Source organism: Corythoichthys intestinalis, chromosome 21 (genome assembly GCF_030265065.1).
Source record: "Corythoichthys intestinalis isolate RoL2023-P3 chromosome 21, ASM3026506v1, whole genome shotgun sequence".
Lineage (NCBI taxonomy): Eukaryota > Metazoa > Chordata > Actinopteri > Syngnathiformes > Syngnathidae > Corythoichthys > Corythoichthys intestinalis.
Window position 1 is genome coordinate 24,546,727 of NC_080415.1, and position 18,787 is coordinate 24,565,513.

General features: G+C 41.0%; 1 long non-coding RNA gene across 1 annotated transcript in view; it reads right to left on the reverse strand.

Moving 5' to 3' along the window:
• Positions 1-6,305: 6,305 nt before the first annotated feature.
• LOC130909945 (uncharacterized) overlaps positions 6,306-18,787 on the reverse strand; it is a 219,207-nt gene continuing 206,725 nt past the window's right edge. Inside the window, exon 6 of the long non-coding RNA XR_009061810.1 lies at positions 6,306-6,430. This is a non-coding gene — a long non-coding RNA (uncharacterized LOC130909945). The remainder of the gene's footprint in view (positions 6,431-18,787) is intronic.

Below are 18,787 nucleotides of genomic sequence, written 5' to 3' on the forward strand. Positions count from 1 at the left end.
ATAAAAGCATGCATCACAAAACAAAAGTCAACATATTTAAATAGACAAAAATACGATATTGTGATGTACAATAAAGAACTGTTTACGCGACAAAAAAAAAACAACAACAACAAAAAAAAAAAACTGGAGACAAAATGGCGGACGAGACTCCGGCGTCGTAAAGTCGAAATCACGTAAGTCGGGTACGTCGTAACCCCGGGAATACGTGTACAACTCCGGATATAGTTACTCCACACAAAGCAATGCCTATTTTGCATATGCGCCAGTCTCATTTTTTGTCCCGCTGGACAGCAAAAGAGAAATGACTCAACTCAGTGTGAGCGCACCTAGCTTTGTGACTAGGTGACTACCTAACTTATAAATGATTATTTATAATGAGAAGATTTGCAGAATCATTATATTTCCAAATCCGCCGCACCTCCACCCCTCCGTCGGCCATTACTCACAATAATGCATATGTTGCCATCACAGAGAACTTGCTTAAAATTCAATCCACTTTGGCGTCATTATCATTCATCAAGATAACGAATGACTCCTTCAGAGTATGGTAATTATCGTTTGATAAATCATCAGCCGAAAATTAACTGGACGTCAAAACATTCATCGGGCGAGGAGAGGGTGATGAATAGAGGATGATTGCGGTGATGAATTGTGTTAATCTGGCTGCTGTGTATCCAGTGAAACGGCTAAACAGCTCAAGATGGATGGGCCGCGCAAAAAGCTGCAAGGTCAGAGCGCTCGGGGAGAAAAAAGAAAGCTGCAAAGATGGGGAAGGACTGAAGAAAAAGAATAAGTCTGCATAATTGCCTTACTTGGGTAAGCTTGTAGGTGGCGCTTAAACATAGACTTACTATAAAGTTGAACTATATTTAAACACTTGTTTTTAAATGAAAAGTTGTTTTAAACAAAATATTGGTAGCGTACGTATTTTTCGCAATACAAGTCGCAGTTTTTTCCCCATAGGTTGGCCGGTGGTGCGACTTATACTCTGGAGCGACTTATGTGTGAAATATTATAGTTATTTTAGGGCTGTCAAAATTATCGCGTTAACGCGCGGTAATTAATTTTTATAATTAATCACATTAAAATATTTGACGCAATTAATGCACATGTCCCGCTCAGACAGTATTCTGCCTTTTGGTAAGTTTTACAGCAAGGCTTTTTGTGCTGTCTAACAGCGAACTCTTCTGGTCGCTTTGCGACCTGGTTTATTGCTTTCTTGCCAGTTCAATATGACTGCATGACGTCTCGGGCTGACGCCTACGTTGTAATGTTGTGCTTATATGATCCTTGGACAAGATTTGTCCGTAAGTATGATTGTTGTAAAGAATGTACATATTATGTTAGTAAGCGAAATGTTATATTTTTTGTATGAGACGCTTTTTGTTTATGTTTAGTGAACCTGTGTAGCGTGCTAAGCTAACGTTGTTGCTAATGCAAAGCTTGTGTACTTTTTTTTTGTAGTTTCACTACGGTCTAAAGAGGACAGTGGTTTGAGGCCATTTTATTAATAAATCAGATGATAAAGGAAGAAGTCTGATTATTAAGGCGTCATTCACTAGCTGTCTAGCTTTGGAAAAAGTAGACGCTTCGGAGTGAGGACAGCATAGACAGATTTAAATGACAGTACAGTGAAATGCCCACTACAGTCCTTATGTACAGTATGTGGAATGTATATATCAGTCTTGTGTCTTATCTTTCCATTCCAAAAAATTATTTTACAGAATATATATATAATTTACAGAAAAATATGGCATATTTTATAGATGGTTTGAATTGCGATCCCTAAATTATTTCATTGCATTTAGTGATTTGGAGTGACACTAATGGTTTGGTAAACTTGTTAGCATGTTCTTTATACTATATCTATCTATCTATCTAAATCTTAACTCATTCTCTCCCAGCCATTTTCACCGGAGCAAGGCCCTTCGCTCCCGGCCATTTTACTGGATTTTGACTGATTTTGCAAGGCCAACAGAAAATTCTGTTCTATTGCTATATAAACAATGGAACCCACCAAAAGAAAGATTAGACTCTCTTCTTTCAGCAGAAAAAAAAGTTAGTTCATATCTTTTGCCATTCTCTAGAAATCAGCATTAGAAAATAGTTTGAGCAATTTTCCAATTTCTGATGAAAAAATTGAGAAATTGAGCTATTTGTGAAAGCATACATTTTCAAACATAACTTTGACTTATACACAGCTATTTTTTGCTTCAGTTACATCCCAAAAATCTGAATAATGTTTTCCTTTTACACAATAAGATAAACAACAAGACAAATAGAGCTTTTGATAACAAAGTAACATTTATTTACACATACCTAAACTATTGAACTGTTGAACTATTTGCGCACATAACAACGGGGAAGGCTCTCGGCTGCTCCCGGTTGAATGAGGTGGCTCCCAGTAATCTGATGAGTCCGGATCAAGATCTTTCTCACTTTTTTCATCAGCTTCAGTGTTGGTGTCAACCTTGGGCTCAGGAGTAACGCAACATGAGCTTCGCAGAACACGTGTGGAACCTGACGCTGTTGTGGCCGTCACCGTCTGTCTCATCAAGATAAGAGTTTTTTGAATCCTTCTTTGACGATGGCTTCGTTTTCTTTTCAAAACACTCCTCCAGTGTCGTTTGCCTTTTTTTCCCTGATCATTCTCCACATTTTTCTCAAATTCTCACGCATCTTCCCTCCAACTTCCGTTTCCTGAATATTTTTCTTCACTTCCTTTCTTGGCCCAAGATGAGTTCTTACAAAATGCGCTACTGCCCTCCAGTGGCCAGTTTTATTGCTTTAAAATGAGTTTTGAGCATTGTTCATTGCAGTTTAGGTGGAACAGAACCTAGAGATGCCTCTTTAAAAAAACAACAACAAAAAAAAACAACGTAAAAGACGTATAAATACGTTTTTATGACACTGAAACAATTAAAAATAGAACATATTTATACGTTTTTGGGAGCAAATGAGTTAATAGCTATGTTACGTTAACATACCAAGCACGCTCTCAGTTCGTTGTTTATTAGTCATGTAACGTTAGCGTACCGTACACTTATTCAGCCTGTTGTTCTCTATTCTATTTTTATTTTGAATTGCATTTCAAGAAGACATGTCTGTTCTTGGTGTTGAATTTTCTCAAATAAATTTCCCCCAAAATACGATTCATACTCTGGTACGACTTAAATATTCCAAAAAATACGGAATATCCATTAAATCTAATAAAATAACACTGTCGTGGCTGCACTGGCTCCCTCTAGAGGTATGTAGGAAAAATAAACACTGTTTAAGTATTTAGTTGTATTTAACTTGGAAGCGTAATACCTCGTAAAACCTTTTTTTAAAAACGTTAATTTGAGTAATATTTTTATTTACGGTAATTTCTCATGCATATTACATTTCATGTTGAGGTAGTCCCAACGTTACGTCTGGGTTCCGTTCCTACGCTAACGACGTAACCCAAATTTCCGTATAAATCGGAATCAACCCCAATATACCCCCTAAATCTCAAAATAACTATCAAAAAACACGTATTACAGTGACCGTGTGCGTGGCATTATGAAGTCTGAAGACTACCAACAAAGTTTACAGCATAATGTAGGGCCCAGTGTGAGAAAGCTGGGTCTCCCTCAGAGGTCATGGGTCTTCCAGCAGGACAATGACCCAAAACATACTTCAAAAAGCACTAGAAAATGGTTCCAGAAAAAGCACTGGAAACCTCTAAAGTGGCCAGCAATGAGTCCAGACCTGAATCCCAAAGAACAGTGTTTTTCAAGTCAGTGTTTTTTCTAGTGTGCTGTCAGAGATCGTCAGGTGTGCCGTGAGAAGATATGCAATATCGCATTTTTTTTAACGTTGTCGGGCGGAGTTTGTAACAGCCACCACGCGGTGGCGCTGCTTTATTTACATTGAATATGTTCTTCTTCTGTTGCTGCTAACTTTTATGTTGGAGTTCATCTGCGAACGTATGTGTGTGAACAGCTGAGCTCCCGAGTGACGAGTGTTCAAGGTGGATTTATTATTATTTTTTGTGAATAAATTTGCATAAGTGGAAGCTTCTCCCCTTTTTGTTACTTTTATGCACGCATCCTACCTACCACGCGTTACAAGTTGCATTAGGAAAGGAGGAGGTAGAAGATTGTGGTCATGTGCAAATGAGCAAGGTATTGCTCATGTCGCGTTCAAGAACTGCTCAGCTTTCTAGCAATCAGCCAGCCACCTTGCTGTCCACGAAAATGTGGACCCCAGCGCGTCTCCTGTGCATCATTTGATTAGAGTCGTCAAGTGTCAATATACACAGAAGTGTCCTTTTCATTTCATCCAAATGTGTGACCGTCAATCCTCCACCTGTGTTTCATTCCAACACATTGTTGAGGACAGCAAGGTAGCTGATAGCTAGAAATCCAAGCAGTTCTTGAATGTGACGCGAGCAGTTGCATTTGCTCTCGTTTTAAAACAAGTCGATTGACTATTTGTTCCCCTCCATGAAAACAGAGGGAAAAAAAGGCAATTTTTTTGGAGAAACACTACAAAGGTAAATGAGAAAGCCCTCAAAGTCAGTTACTAAACTTGTTGCTGAATCCAAAAAGAGACGGTACTACATGCATGAAAAGCCATTGTCAGTGAGATGCTTGCCCCTGATGCGATAGACATTCCTAAAGTCCCCGTCTGACAATTCTGAGCTTTTCAAGCCTAAATGCTATTAAAAAATAAAAACAGACAGAGACTAAGAGCTGTGGACGAAGATTCCTGCCAGGATATCGGCTTGTGCTCATCCATACAGGCTCAAGTTTCACACTTAGTAAGTATAAATATTGAGAAATTATTTTATAATCAAATACACTGTACACAAAGTAATTTTGGAGCATTTTTAGTTTGTGGTGTGCCGCGAGATTTTTTCCAATGTAAAAACGTGCCGTGACACAGAAAAGGTTGAAAAAACTGCCATAGAACACCCCTGGAGAGATCTGAAAATGGTCGTTTGGAGAAGGCACCCTTCAAATCAAGCAGTTTGCCGAAAAAGAATGGTCGAAAATTCCAGCAGAGCATTGTGAGATGGATACCGGAAGTGCTTGTCCGGAGTTATTTTGTCTAAAGGTTGTGCTATCAAGTATTAGGCTGAGGGTGCCAATACTTTTGTCCGGCCCATTTTTGGAGTTTTGTGTAAAATGATAATGATTTTTTTTTTTTTTTTTCCATTCTCTTTTGTGTTTTTTCATTGCAAGCAAAATAAATGAAGATATTACAACCAAAGCATTTGTAATTGCAATAATTTTCTGGGAAAAATTGAGCATTATCTGACAAACTTGCAGAGGTGCCAATACTTTTGGCCAGCTGTGTAAATGTAACAGAGCACGTGTAACGCGTTACTACCCACTTCTGGCTGTGGCATCAAAATAGTGTTACTTCCAGCTCTCACATTTCAAATGGATTGTAGTTAAGTTTGGGTTTGTGAAAGTACTGCTGTGCTTTGATCACAGCTTTGTCCACGTTCACGTTAAAGTGACGACAAGGCGTTCCTCACACTTGCTCCCGTCATTTATCAGCCTCTCTTCATTGGCCTGCCGTCAGTGACAATGAAAAGATTTCACAGTAGCGCCGAGCAGAAAGTCATTCCGGCGAGTCATCCATCATTCGGAGCCCAGCGGCCGTTCCACTGACCTAATCTCTAATGCCTCAAAGCATGCAGGAGACTTCACAAACTGCCCTCGTTATCAGGCTTGCTTATTGGGCGGGACTGAGACTTCACACAAAACCGTACGTCGGTAAAGTCACTTTTACCAGCGATATTTTTGTGTTCGTATTTGAGCGATGGTAGAAAACAAGATAGGCTGTGTTTGATTCTTTAGAGGTAGCGAATATCTCATTGAATTTAATGAGTCGTTGGCGATAATGTGAATGTTCTCACGCGAAACAAAAGTATCGGTTAAGCAACAAATACTCCCTTAATGTGTCCACCAATGGTCAAACGTTATTATTCTGCTAACCATCAGCAATTATCTTGCTGTCAAAGCTCCAGGTGACAAATTCTCTCCATACCTGACCCTCCCTGCACCCGAGCGAGCGCTATCATCAAGCCGACATGAGCTTCATGTGACGGCAGCTAAATCACGGGCCAGCCTAACGGCCCTGACAGACAAATGGGCTGCCTTAGAAAAGCTAGGCCCTTCATTCTGGGCTCGGGAGGAAGGAACCAGCTGACCTTTTCTTTTTTTCCTTCCTTTTTTTATGGTCTACACGAGGAGATTAAATAGCGCAGATTCTGTATGTACGGTCTGTTTCCAAAATATGAGAATTATTAATGGCTTTTGTGGCGCGCCCGTTTCATCTTGTGCCAAGTTGCAGTCATCGTTTTTACCTTGGGCGAGTTTTCCCCTTACAGATGGTCGCAGAGAAAACAGGAACTGCACTTTATCCCACAGCAGAGGAAGAGCACGCGTGTCTGTGGGTGGAACAGAGGTGAGAAAGTACAAACGCTGGAGTTAAGTTGTAAATGTAAAAACTTATAAAGACATTTATTTAACTAAAAAAGCAGAAGAATGAAAATGTATTCAATTCTATTGTCAATATCTAATGTTAAAACCAGTGTTGTCATAGATTACTTGAAAAAGTAATTTAATTACTGATTACTGATTACTCCTCAATAAAGTAATCTAGTTACTTTACTGATTACTTCATTATTAAAGTAACTAAGTTACTTTAAAAGTAATCTATCAGTTACTTTTTACCCATTTTTCTCCCTTTGCCACCTCAACATAAGAATGACAACAGAAAAATGTCATCACATGTAATTGACTTGCCGATGATTGAATTTAAAGGGGAATATTAGAATTTCGCGCTAGCTTAGCCACTACGGAGCCCTGAAACTAACAAATATCTGACAAACTGCTTGGAATTTGTTGAAATCAACTCCACCGACCAATTAAACCCCGCTAACTCAAAGATCAAGCCTAATGTCAAAACTTCTGAATTTCGGGTTATGGTTAACAGCCAATGTAAAACAATGCAAACTGACGGCACAATAATCAACAAACACAAAAAGTGGACAGTACAGTGCAATAAACACAAAGATGGTGGCGGGCGCGGATGCGCGTGCATCCGTGCACATTAACAACCCGGAAGTACTCCTCTCAACACACACGTGGTCAATTTAGCCACAAAACGTGGCGGCAACTAAGCACTTTACACTCAGTCGGACTTACAACACATCCCACAGATGCTAAACGAACACATCACCTCACGGCCTGAATGTGCAACACGCATATGATGTAAACAAAGCTTGCCAACTTGGAGCGATGACTGCCCGTCGTTGCTACGGCAAAGCTACGAAACGGCCGCACATGTAGGGGGTCCAACCTTTTGCTGATACCCTCCAGAGTGAAGGAAAATACTCACCTTCATTCATGGATATCCACAGATAAACATTCCCTCGCAACGTCTCAATACTCGGCACAAACGTCCACCCGCCTCAGTCCCACAACACGTGACGCGAGACCAAAACAGGAAATAGCTAAGAGGTTGTCCTGGAAACACGTACCGGGAACCTTTTATTTTAGCATTTTCTATTCAAAATGCTCTTCGTACATGACTACAATATTCTTCATTCTACATACGTTATGAGGCAATGAAAAAATAGTAGTAACGCAGAGACACTAAGGAAACTAACCTTAATCAGATTACTGGTGTAGAAAAATGAACGCGTTAGATTACTCGGTACTGAAAAAAGTCATCAGATTATAGTAACGCGTTACTAACTAACGCGTTACTGACAACACTGGTTAAAACAGAGCGCCTTGTGATAAAAAGAAGGGCATGTGATTATTTTCTTTTTAAATTTCTTGCTTGACAGTCATCATGTGGACTCCCCACCTCCCAATAGTGTTTACTGAAAAATGAAAAAATCTACCGAATGAGTACACACATTGGCTACCGTTGACAAATCTAGGAGGGCGATCATTCGCTGGATTCATGGGCGCTGGAAGTCACTCACAGACGGGGGTGCTGAGGATCTTTTTTAGGTTTTCCCATCCAAAAACAGCCGTTTTGGCCCAAATTTGTCACGCTCGCGGGTTTTCTCCATACAAAGCATGCACAACGGCAGTACACATGCATGCTAGTTTACATACTACTACTAGGCTACTACAATCCCTAGAACAGAGGTCACGGAACCGCAGACCTCGGGCCGGTTCCGGACCCCCAAGCCGTCTGGACCGGATCTCAAGCTGTCGCGACTAATACACATTGCAACAACAAAAATCATTTTTGTCTGCGGGTTTGCAGAGCTGAAGGTGGGCAACAAACAAAACCTTAGCGGTGACGCGCGTGAGCCAGCCAATGGGAGTGAAGCATTTGAAAGTTATTTTTAGAACAGCATGTCTCAGGGGCAGTTAACATGGCGACTCTGCGACACAAAGACGCAATGACTGAGTAGCGGACTTGCCTTGCGTGCATATGGTGTCGGCGAAGACGAAAAATTCTGAATCCTGCCTCCAAAGTGGAAGAATCCGATTTCCAGGAATTGAGGGGGGCTTCCTCGGCATGCAAATTAAAGGCTCCCGCGGTGCGAGACGCGACGTTAACATCAGCACTTGTACACGTCACATTGGGCGTGCGCAGCGGTGCTACTAAACATTAAAAACAGCAAATATGGCAGAATGTCGGCTTTAATTTACTGTTTTAATAATATTTTAAAATCAAATATGTTGACTGTTTCAATTTTTGTGCCTTTTTGAACAAAAGAAAAATGCCATTGCTTCGAGTGGGCGGGCATATTTTTTTCTGGGCTGACGGAGCTTGGTGGGGTCAAAGTGCATCATTCTCTGTCCCCCTGTAAATCTGCACTGCCCCCTAGGGCCTGGTATGAATACCACATCGTTTTCATGTGGAATTGCGACATTGTTCAAATGGAGACGCAAATGTAAATTTGAAATTTTTCGTATTCTCGGAGAGTCACCATGTAAACGGCCCCTCACACTCGCTTTCCAGACTCTGCGGAGTGACAGCCGAATACTGAGCCGAATGAAGTTGGAGGAAGAGGCGAAAAAGGTACGGCAAATGGCGTGCTCAAAACTACGCAAGATTGATGCATAAAACAGAGTGTTTAAGGAGGAGTGGACCAACACATTTTTGTTCATTTTACCTGGCGGCAGCACAAGACCGCTACGGCTCATCTGTTCAGAGACGGTAGCGCTTGTAAAGAGCAGCAATTTGAAAAGGCACTATGAGACGAAGCACGCACCTTTTTCGCAAAGTTTCCCTATGAACTCTGCCATCTGTTCTCAAAAAATAGCGGAATTAAGGGCTCAATATGATAGCACCTCAATGCTCATGGTTCATTCATTCACTGCACAGCAACGCGCAAATGAATGCTCCCTCAGAATAGCGTGGATATTGGGTCAAAACAAAAAGTCTTTCAGTGACGCACCGATTGTCAAATATTGTATGAGTGCAGTTGCTGCAACTTTGCTTCATGGAAAGCAAAAAGAAGAGGTCTGTCAAAAAATAAAGCAAGTCCCCCTGTCAGCATCCACAATTAAAAGAAAAAGTCTTGAACATGCGCTTATGTTGCTATTTAATGATTCAATTAAATCACTTTTTAGTTTTATGCACCTTTTATATATTATTTACAATTTTGAATGTTGTAATTATCAGCATGGCCACGTAAAGATACGTTTGTATTTTTTGGGAAAAAAAAAAAAGCATTAAAAATATTTCTGGACCCGAGATTGTTGTAATTTTTAAATTTCGGACCCAGAGGATTTTTAATTCATGACCCCTGCCCTGAAAAAAAAGTATGGTATCACCAGTCCCGGACTAACACTCACCAGAGTCACTACATTTTATTATTTAGAAAAAACTCAGATAAAAAGCTTGGAGAAAAAAAAAATAGAACTGTGGCAATAAGTGGCAAATACACAAGAATGTAACATTTTACTGAAACATTTTTCTAATAGAAATAAAGAAAATATTGGTATATATTGGCAAATGGCATATAGGTCATTGTTCTGCCTTTGGCAATATGTGTTAAAGTGTATTTTTTACCATTATATTGAAATGCATGCCTTTTAGTTTTTATGGTGCTTGTACATGCGAAGAACACGCTCACGTTAAGAAGCGCGCCTTTACACGCGAAGAAGAAATGCAGCTACAGAGAATCCAAGCGAGTGAACGAGTTAGTGAGAGAGGGAAACACTGCTACAAGCCTACATTCTTTGTTAATGTTTGTAAAATATCTACAGAGGCAACACCTGTATATATCATCTTTAGTGTTGTTGTTGTTGTGTGTTTCCACTCGCGATCGGACATTTAAATCCAGTTGTGTAGTGGTTTGAACGATTTGCTAATGCTCTGCGAACGCATGCTAACCGTTTGTGTTATTACTGTATAAGCAGCTAATCATCGCTGATTTACGTTGATGCGAACCTGTTTGTTATTGCGGACAAAATTGATTTGTTTCATTTACTATTTTTAGTTTCACTCTTGAAGTGATGGTTGAATAAAGTCAGCCAATTATACCAACGTCTTCTGCATCGTCATTTGGGAGTTTAGCTAGCTCTATAGCCAGGACAGAGGCTTAGCGTCTCGGTGAGGACAGTACAGTCGTATTCCCTCCCGATGCAGTTATCTCCACCTTGCAATGACTGCAAGTCGCTTTCATTTTTCCTCGTGAAGTGAAGACACACTTTCGAGCGTTTGAACCTACGTGCGGTCATTGTTATGTTTATGGCTGCAATGCTCGTGCTAAACCATCGTAACCTTTAATTTTCACCCTCTTTCCTGGTGAAGTGTAGCCAAACTTTGGAGCGAGTGGTTCTTGGCGCCATGCTAGTTTGATGCGTCTGGACCACACGACACGTCACGTGATGACACAATACGCGTCTTTAGGAATCGTTAAAGGGATCGCTAAGGCTTTTTCATTGTGATGTCAAGGCCTCGAAACACTAGGAACCGGTTCGGAATTGCAATCGGATTTTGATTCCCATCCCTAGCTCCAAAGCACAAAGCTGAAAATCCATTTTAAAGCAATAAAACTGGCCACTGGATGGCAGTAGCTCATTTGGAAAGACCCGCAACCCAATTCAACAGCAACGAACGGCCGGGGCGCATGGCTGGGGCGCCGGCGGAAGACGACCGAATGGAGAACAACCTCGAGGATGCCCGGGATGCCAGGCGGTTGACGACCGGGCAGAACGACCTGGACCACCAGTGCAGCGGACGATGCCCTTGAGTCCGTGCTGCTCGCCGAGCAGACCCCACAGAGACTCAAAAAACTCCATCTTTATGAGATAGGTGGCGATGAGGGAAAAGTTTACCCGGCTGTCGCGGTCACAACAGCGTCATCTCTTAAGTTATGTGCAAATAAATTATTTTGCTATCAAAAGCTCTATTTTTCTTGTTGTTTATGTTATTTTGTAAAAAGAAAACATTATTCAGATGTTTGGGATGTAACTAAAGCAAAAAAATAGCTGTGGTAAAGTCAAAGTCATGTTTGAAATATATGCTTTCACAAAAAGCTCAATTTCTCTGCTTTTTCATCAGAAATTGGAAAATTGCTCAAACTAAGCTATTTTCTCATGTTAATTTCTAAAGAATGGAAAAAGATATGAACTTACTTTTTATCCTGCTGAAAGAAGAGAGTCTAATCTTTGTTTTGATGGGTTCCATGTTTATATGGCAATAGAACAGAATTTTCTGTGGGCCTTGCAGAATCAGTCAAAATCCAGTAAAGCGGAGAGAAGGGCCTTGCTGCGGTGAAAATGGCTGGGAGTGAATGAGTTAAAGGCTAAAGCAACATTTCATATTCCCTCTTGCCAAGATTAGAACACAAATCGTACCACGTGTTTCAAAAAAAAAGCAAGCCTGGAGCACAACTTGAAGCACATTCTAACACCGGTGATCACTGCTACAATGCAGACTGACGTACTCCATGTACAATATGAAAATGTCACACATTGTGAACATATAACAGAAACTATGTTGCATTTTGGTCTTCAGATGAAAACTGGCATTCATTTTGTTTTATCTGAAGACACGTTTTTAGCTCGTCATCATCAAACAAAAAAATTCTTCATCGATAAAACATTTTCGTTATTGTCATCGTTGATGAAAACAACATTGGTTACTTCCAACCACAAACCAATATAGCAACACAGTCATCCGTCATGAGTTACATGTGACAGCATGACACCAACGGTATTCTAAAAAATAGGCGCATCTGCGTGTGAATGGACGCCAACATTCTACAGAGGCCCCAGCGCAACTCAACGACTGACACTTAATTGCTTTCGCACCTCCGCCAAGACGCTTTCCTCACATGACGATTAATAACCCAAGTTGTTCTTAGCGGCGTGCGAGTCTGAAATGCAGATGAGAGAAAGCGTACCACCAAAGGGGCGCGCATATCTTCAGCCACACGCCACTTTTCACACCGAGGCCACACGGCAGGTCCAAAGCCAGGATTTAACGCCATCACAGTGGCGTGACAACGTTGGTAAATGATTGCTTTGGCTTTTTCACCTCTTGGCCTGTTGAACCTTGGTTCACAACAAACATACCTGACCGGTTCATATAATTGCAAAAATTTGAATCGTGACAAAGTGGCGGTCCTTAGAAACCCCAGAAGTTGTTGAGATGAACTCCATCCAAAGAGTTACAAAAGAGAATCTCTGACCTTGGCATTCAGTGTGACTGGCAAGAAATCCATAACTGGGCGACATCCAACTGGGATTCCAAACCCTAATTAATAACTTGCTTCTTATATCTTTATCAATACAGTCCAAAACTTCACTATCCTTTTGTTCCCAACCTTGGCATTTTGTCTCTGCCGTCGTTTATTGACTATTTTCTGGCCGCGGTGCCGCTCCTCGTTTGTCATGATTATTGCTGAATTTTGAAGCTGTCGCGCATGCTAGCCCCGGACGATCGATGGGCGTCCGCCGACGCCTTTGTCGTATTGGCAGCGGCAAACGGCTACTACCGGCTAAATTGCGTCTCCATCTATTAGCTGTCCGTCGATCCTCGGTGAGGTCACGCCGCGTGTCATCCCTCCTATCAAACTGCTGACAATTGAAGAAGTGCTATACAAGACAGGGATTGAGCAAAAATACATCGGAAAAGACAATCTTTAATTGGGCACTTACTGTAACTAACGTTTGAGCTTTTGACATCCATTAAAATGACAATTTTTACACACAAAACAAATTAGCTGAGGCACCAGCGTCAACAAAAACGTACCTTAGTGATACCTTCACCTAAAAGTGCAACAATTTTAGTTGTGAGTGATCATTTGGTCAATGTTTTATTAAATGAATGTATGATCGAGCTTCCGAAGTAGACTAGTTGTATGTTGCTGTTATTTTTAACTTTATTAGACTATGTTTGAGTAGTCAAGGATTTACATACTTTATCTTAAATTAAAGCAACACGAGGTAACTTTTGAAACTTAAAGTTATAAAATATTTTCATCACATTTTTGATTATATGTCGACTGACAACATGTTGAGTGACACCTCTTTTATATCTTGAGTTGGTCTGTATCGTTTTCAGCAGTTCTAATTAAGGGGCAGTTTACATGGCGACACAAAGACTCAATGACTGTGTTGCGGAGTGGCCTCGCTTACATATGGTGTCGGCGAAGACGATAAATTCTGAATCCTGCCTCCAAAGTGGAAGAATTCGATTGCGGGGGATTGAGGGGTGCTTGCTCCAAATGCATATCAAAGGCTCCCGCAGCGCGAGATCGCGCCGATAACATCAGCACTCGTACACATCACATTGGGCGTGCGCAGCGGTGCTACTAAACATTAAAAACAGCAAATATGGCGGAATGTCAGCTTTAATTCACTGTTTTAATAATATTTTTAAATATGTTCAATGTTTCCATTTTTGTGCCTTTTTGAACAAAAGAAAAATTCCATTGCTTTGAGTGGGCTGGCATATTTTTTTCCGGGCTGAGGAACTTTGGTGGGGTCAAAGTGCATCATTCGCTGTGGCCTTGTAAATCTGCACTGCCCCCTAGGGCATGGCATGAATACTAACTCGTTTTCATGCGGAATTGCGACATTGTTCGAATGGAGACGGGCTCATATAAATGCAAATTTGAAATTTTTCGTATTCTCGGAGAGTCACCATGTAAACGGCCCCTAAATTTGAGCAGGAACCCTGCCACAAAAAAAACAACTAATATGCTGTCTGCTTTGTGGCATAAGTCACTTCCGCCTTTCCCCATTCATTACAAAAGACGGAAGTCAATGCGAACGCTCTCGCGCGAATTCTGCAAAAATGGCAGAGCAACAAAACAGACAAAAAGTTTTGTCCGAGGAAGAAAAAAAGAAAGGGAGGCTACCATGATACTCAGCAATAAACACTGGCCCGGCTTTCACTCACTGGCGTGACGACCAGTCAATGCTGACGAGTTTGGGTGGGGTGGGGGGATTAGCCACACTGAGCCACACAGTTGCTAACAACTATTGTTTAGCCAAAACTGGATTCATTACCTTATTTCAATTCACCCTTCACCCAACCGCTGGAAACACAAATGTCGTTCAATCCATTTGCAGGCGACCGGTAGATTTAGTCTTGATTGATTGATGATTTTACGACACTGTGCGGGTGTGCGCTGGTCCTCATGGGAAACGCAGTCTTCCTTAAGGCAAAACACTACCGCTTTTGTCCACCGGCGTCGCTAAAATCGACCAAAACTGAAAAGTTATATAGTATTGCTTTAATTTAATTTTAATTTAGTTCATTTTAATTAAAAAAATATATATATATCAAAAAGGTTCTTAGAATGTCATTCATTTTTAAAGTCAACCAATGAAAACTGCTTAGCGGAGCTTTAGCCATGCTTATTCAATAAAACTTTGGGTTGAAAAATATGAACACATTTAACATAACAATGAGTTTTCATTGGCCGTCAATTACGTGCTGATTTTTGTTGTATTTTTCGCAAATTTTAATTAACATATCACTCAATCACAACAAAGTCTCAAACGGCTTCAGAGGTCCACCACTGAAAAAAAATATCTGCGGAAACAAGTTCAAACGAACAAAGCTTCCTAAAATCTAAAGCTAGGTTCATACTGCAGGTCTTAATGTACAATTCAGATTTTTAATCATATCTGTTTTCTTGCCGTGCCAGTTCAAACTGCCTTTGTAAGCAATACTGAAATATTGCTCATTTGGCGCACAGTAAGAAACCGAGCATTATCAGGCATATCCTTTTCTTCATTGTACGTTTTTATGACTGTGGTCAAGCCAGCCTCCTGCGCAGGAAAAGCAGAGTTCAAGCTGGGCGTTAACGCTAATGAACAGCTACATCGCTGCCATCTAACGTGCTGCTCTCATTCTTTGCTGACGTAATTGCTGCATGAATTCCGATATGGGAGACTTGACAGTCCAGACCGCCTCCACATTCTTGAAATATGTGACCCAGATCGGATTTAAACCACATATGAAAGTGACCCAGATCGGATTTCGAATGGTTCACTTCTATGTGACTCGTCCCGTTCAGATCGTCAAGTTAATGCCTCACTCGAGTCGGAAAAACACAAAAAATTCATATATGTGCATTAATACCTGCGGTCTGAACCTAGCCTAGTACACATTGGCAGACCTAAAGAGCGAGCATGCAATCTAATGGCAAACTTGACCTACAGGCAACAATAAGTCCGCTTTTTTTTTTTTTTTTTTCAAACTGCCTAGAGACAAAAAAAATCGGGCACTGAGGATTGATTTGCATACATCCCTAGGATGCACCTACTAAATTTCATTCTGATCCAGCCACGAATAATGGAGAAGTAACCACTTTAGGATGTGTCCTCACCAACAAGAAGACAAACAAGCAAGTGAGGTTCAGAGCCTTCCTTGAGGGCGGATTAAAAAGTAGCCTTGATAAGGGACCACAGATGAGATGTTACAGTGGATGCCGAGTGGACAAAATTTATCTCATTTAACAGTGCTACCCTGTTTTAATCAGACCTGAGAAGGGCATGTTGCCAGCTACAAATTCTGCCAAAATTGTAAACATATACAGGTACAATATAATTTACACGGCAGGAGAGTGCGAGTGTCTAGTGTCATATTCCACCCAGTCGCCCGCATAAAAAGGCAGAGAAGTGCAACAATGGCTATCACTGGAAAAGTGCTTTAAAGTTAAAGCTGATGGATGGCTTGTCAAAAAAATAATTGCGGCGCTCGAAAAGTGGGTCTGCGAGAGCGGAGGGCGGGGGGGACGCGGCCAGAGCGTGATGGGAAGTGACAGTGGTCTGTCAAGACGCTGTGGCTGCCCAGAGTCGTGTGAAGGCCCGGCAGAGAAGGTGGCAGAATGGAGCAGGCTGTCACAGCGGGAAAGTGCCTTTAATACGTTGACAAGGAAAGGAATCCGTCTGTCAGAACCGCTCAGCCGGTCCGGGGCGGCGGACGGCGGAATGGGTACCGGGGCCGTGGCCGGGCCACCGCCCTGGCCCGCAGGTACAAATCACCCACAGCAACGGCGCTTCCTTTGCCTGTGACAATTCATTAATCACTCTGACAGGTCCGACCTTATTACACAGGGTATTTGACACTTGAGCAATTGGATTGTCAACGGCGTCCTATTATAAATGCAATTCAAATTGAATCCCGGCACTCTTGTTGTAATTCCCAGAAAGCCTGTTATCTTTTTGGGGGCGACCTTGAGAGAGCAAATCACTATTCATCGAGCCTTACGGTGATGTGAGTAAGCACACATGCGGCATAGGAGATGTAGTGTGTCACATTTTTTCGCCATTTAATCTGAAGGTAAAATGATTAACAGATGTTTCAGCGCCATTGACGTTGTAAACGGATACTTCCGAAAGTCTAAAACCCAAATATTGACCTTAACCCGAATATCAGCTGCATCACAGTTTTATGCTAAATAAAAGCCAGATTTCGAAAAACTTCTTAACTCTTGTTAAGTCTCATCCCTCAAAATTTTACTGAAGGAGAAATATATGCCCAATGGAAGTGATTGTAAGACTGGGTATGTGTACATATCCTTGTAAATAAAATTTTAAAAAATACCGTAGTTTTCGAAATATAAGCCGTTACTCTTCCCCTCATTTTGAATCCTGCGGTTTATAGTCCTATGCATCTTATTTGTTGATTTATTTGGGTTAATAGGTAACATTTTATTTGACAGTGGCATGATAAGACTGTCATAAGACCGTCATAATCATGACATGACATTATGAATGCCTATGTCAGATGTCATTACGTGTCATCCGGCAAATTATGTCACTAACTCCATTTATGTCCTACTTGGATCTTTTACATCCATTCAAAAGTGAGATAATTTGCCGGATGACACAAAATGACATCGGTCATAAGCATCCATTATTGCTCATTGCAGAGTCATGTCATAATTATAATGGTCTTATGACAGTCTTATAGCGCCACTATCAAAAAAAGTGTTACGAGATACTATAACTGGCAATTAATGAAACACCTGGAACAATAACTGAAGAAATAATTAGCACAGAACATGAATTTTGATTTATTTACATTTTTAGTGCTGCAATGCATGCTAGGAAGCATCTTGGAAGAAAACAGTGTTGACAGCAGGTGGCAGCAGAGAATGACTGCCTCCCCCAAGGGAGCAGTAATGGCCAAATGAAGCTTCATGAAGCTTTAAAGTCAATTGGTTCCAAGCTTCATTGTGGTTTATTTGGTCTTATGACAGTCTTATGATGCCGCTGTCAAATAAAGTGTTACCAATTAATATCTTTTGGTGTAAAAATCCCATAATACAGCGAGGACAGCTGCGGCTTATAGTCCGGTGCGGCTTATCTATGAACAAATACCGTTTTTGTGACAAATTTGGTGGGTGACGGCTTATAGTCAGGTGCAACTTACGGTAAACAATGCTCCCATTCTTGCAATATGTAAAAACGTTTTGCAACATTTAAGAGTTTCCCATTTCAGGTGTTCCCATTACCAGTTTTTCATTGCAAAATTTTGGTTTTGCCAATTACTAGGTGTAATGGAAACAATATCTTGTGTGTGATGTAGACATGTGTCGATTATCGGTTTCAAGGAATATCGTGGTATGAAAATGTCAAGGTTTCAAAACCGCATAAAATTTCCATCATACCGTCCTAAGCTATTAGCTATTTTTTTATGTCCCCAAAATGCATGGAGAAATCCCTTGCTTGCATTTATGAGGCTCAGCCCTCCCCCACCAGTTGTTGCTCAGTGGCAGTGAGTCAGCTGTGCTACACGATGGCTGGAGGAGGTGAAACTCCTGAGCTTTTTTCCCAATCGAAAAAACAAAGTCGCTGGTATGGGAATACTTCTGCGACCGAAAAGCTGCAGATGGCCGAGGCTTAGAGGAGGAGGGCCAACCGACGTGTAAAACATGTTTTTGGAGGGTGGCTGCTGAGGAGGCAATACCGCCAATATGATTTCGCATTTATACAAAATTAAAGGTTAGTAAACGCTGTCATGAACGTTTCCGACCAGCTACGAGAGTTAACTCCAGCGTGTGTCTAGCGGTGGTAAAACCTGCATGTTTTTTTTCTCTTTGGCAACTGTCTGTGTTGAGATTGAGAGTGTGTGTATAATGTAAACATGATACGAGTCATACGCACATGCTTTTTATGGAATATAATTCAATTATTTTTGTTCTGATGGTAATAACGTCAAGCTGTGGCTGTGAGTTTAGGCTCACCTAAAGGACTGCATGTATTTTAATTTTATTTATGTATATATTTTTTTAACATAACATTATACTTATGTTCCACTTATGTTCCAATAGCCTACAATGTTTTGAAAAATAACA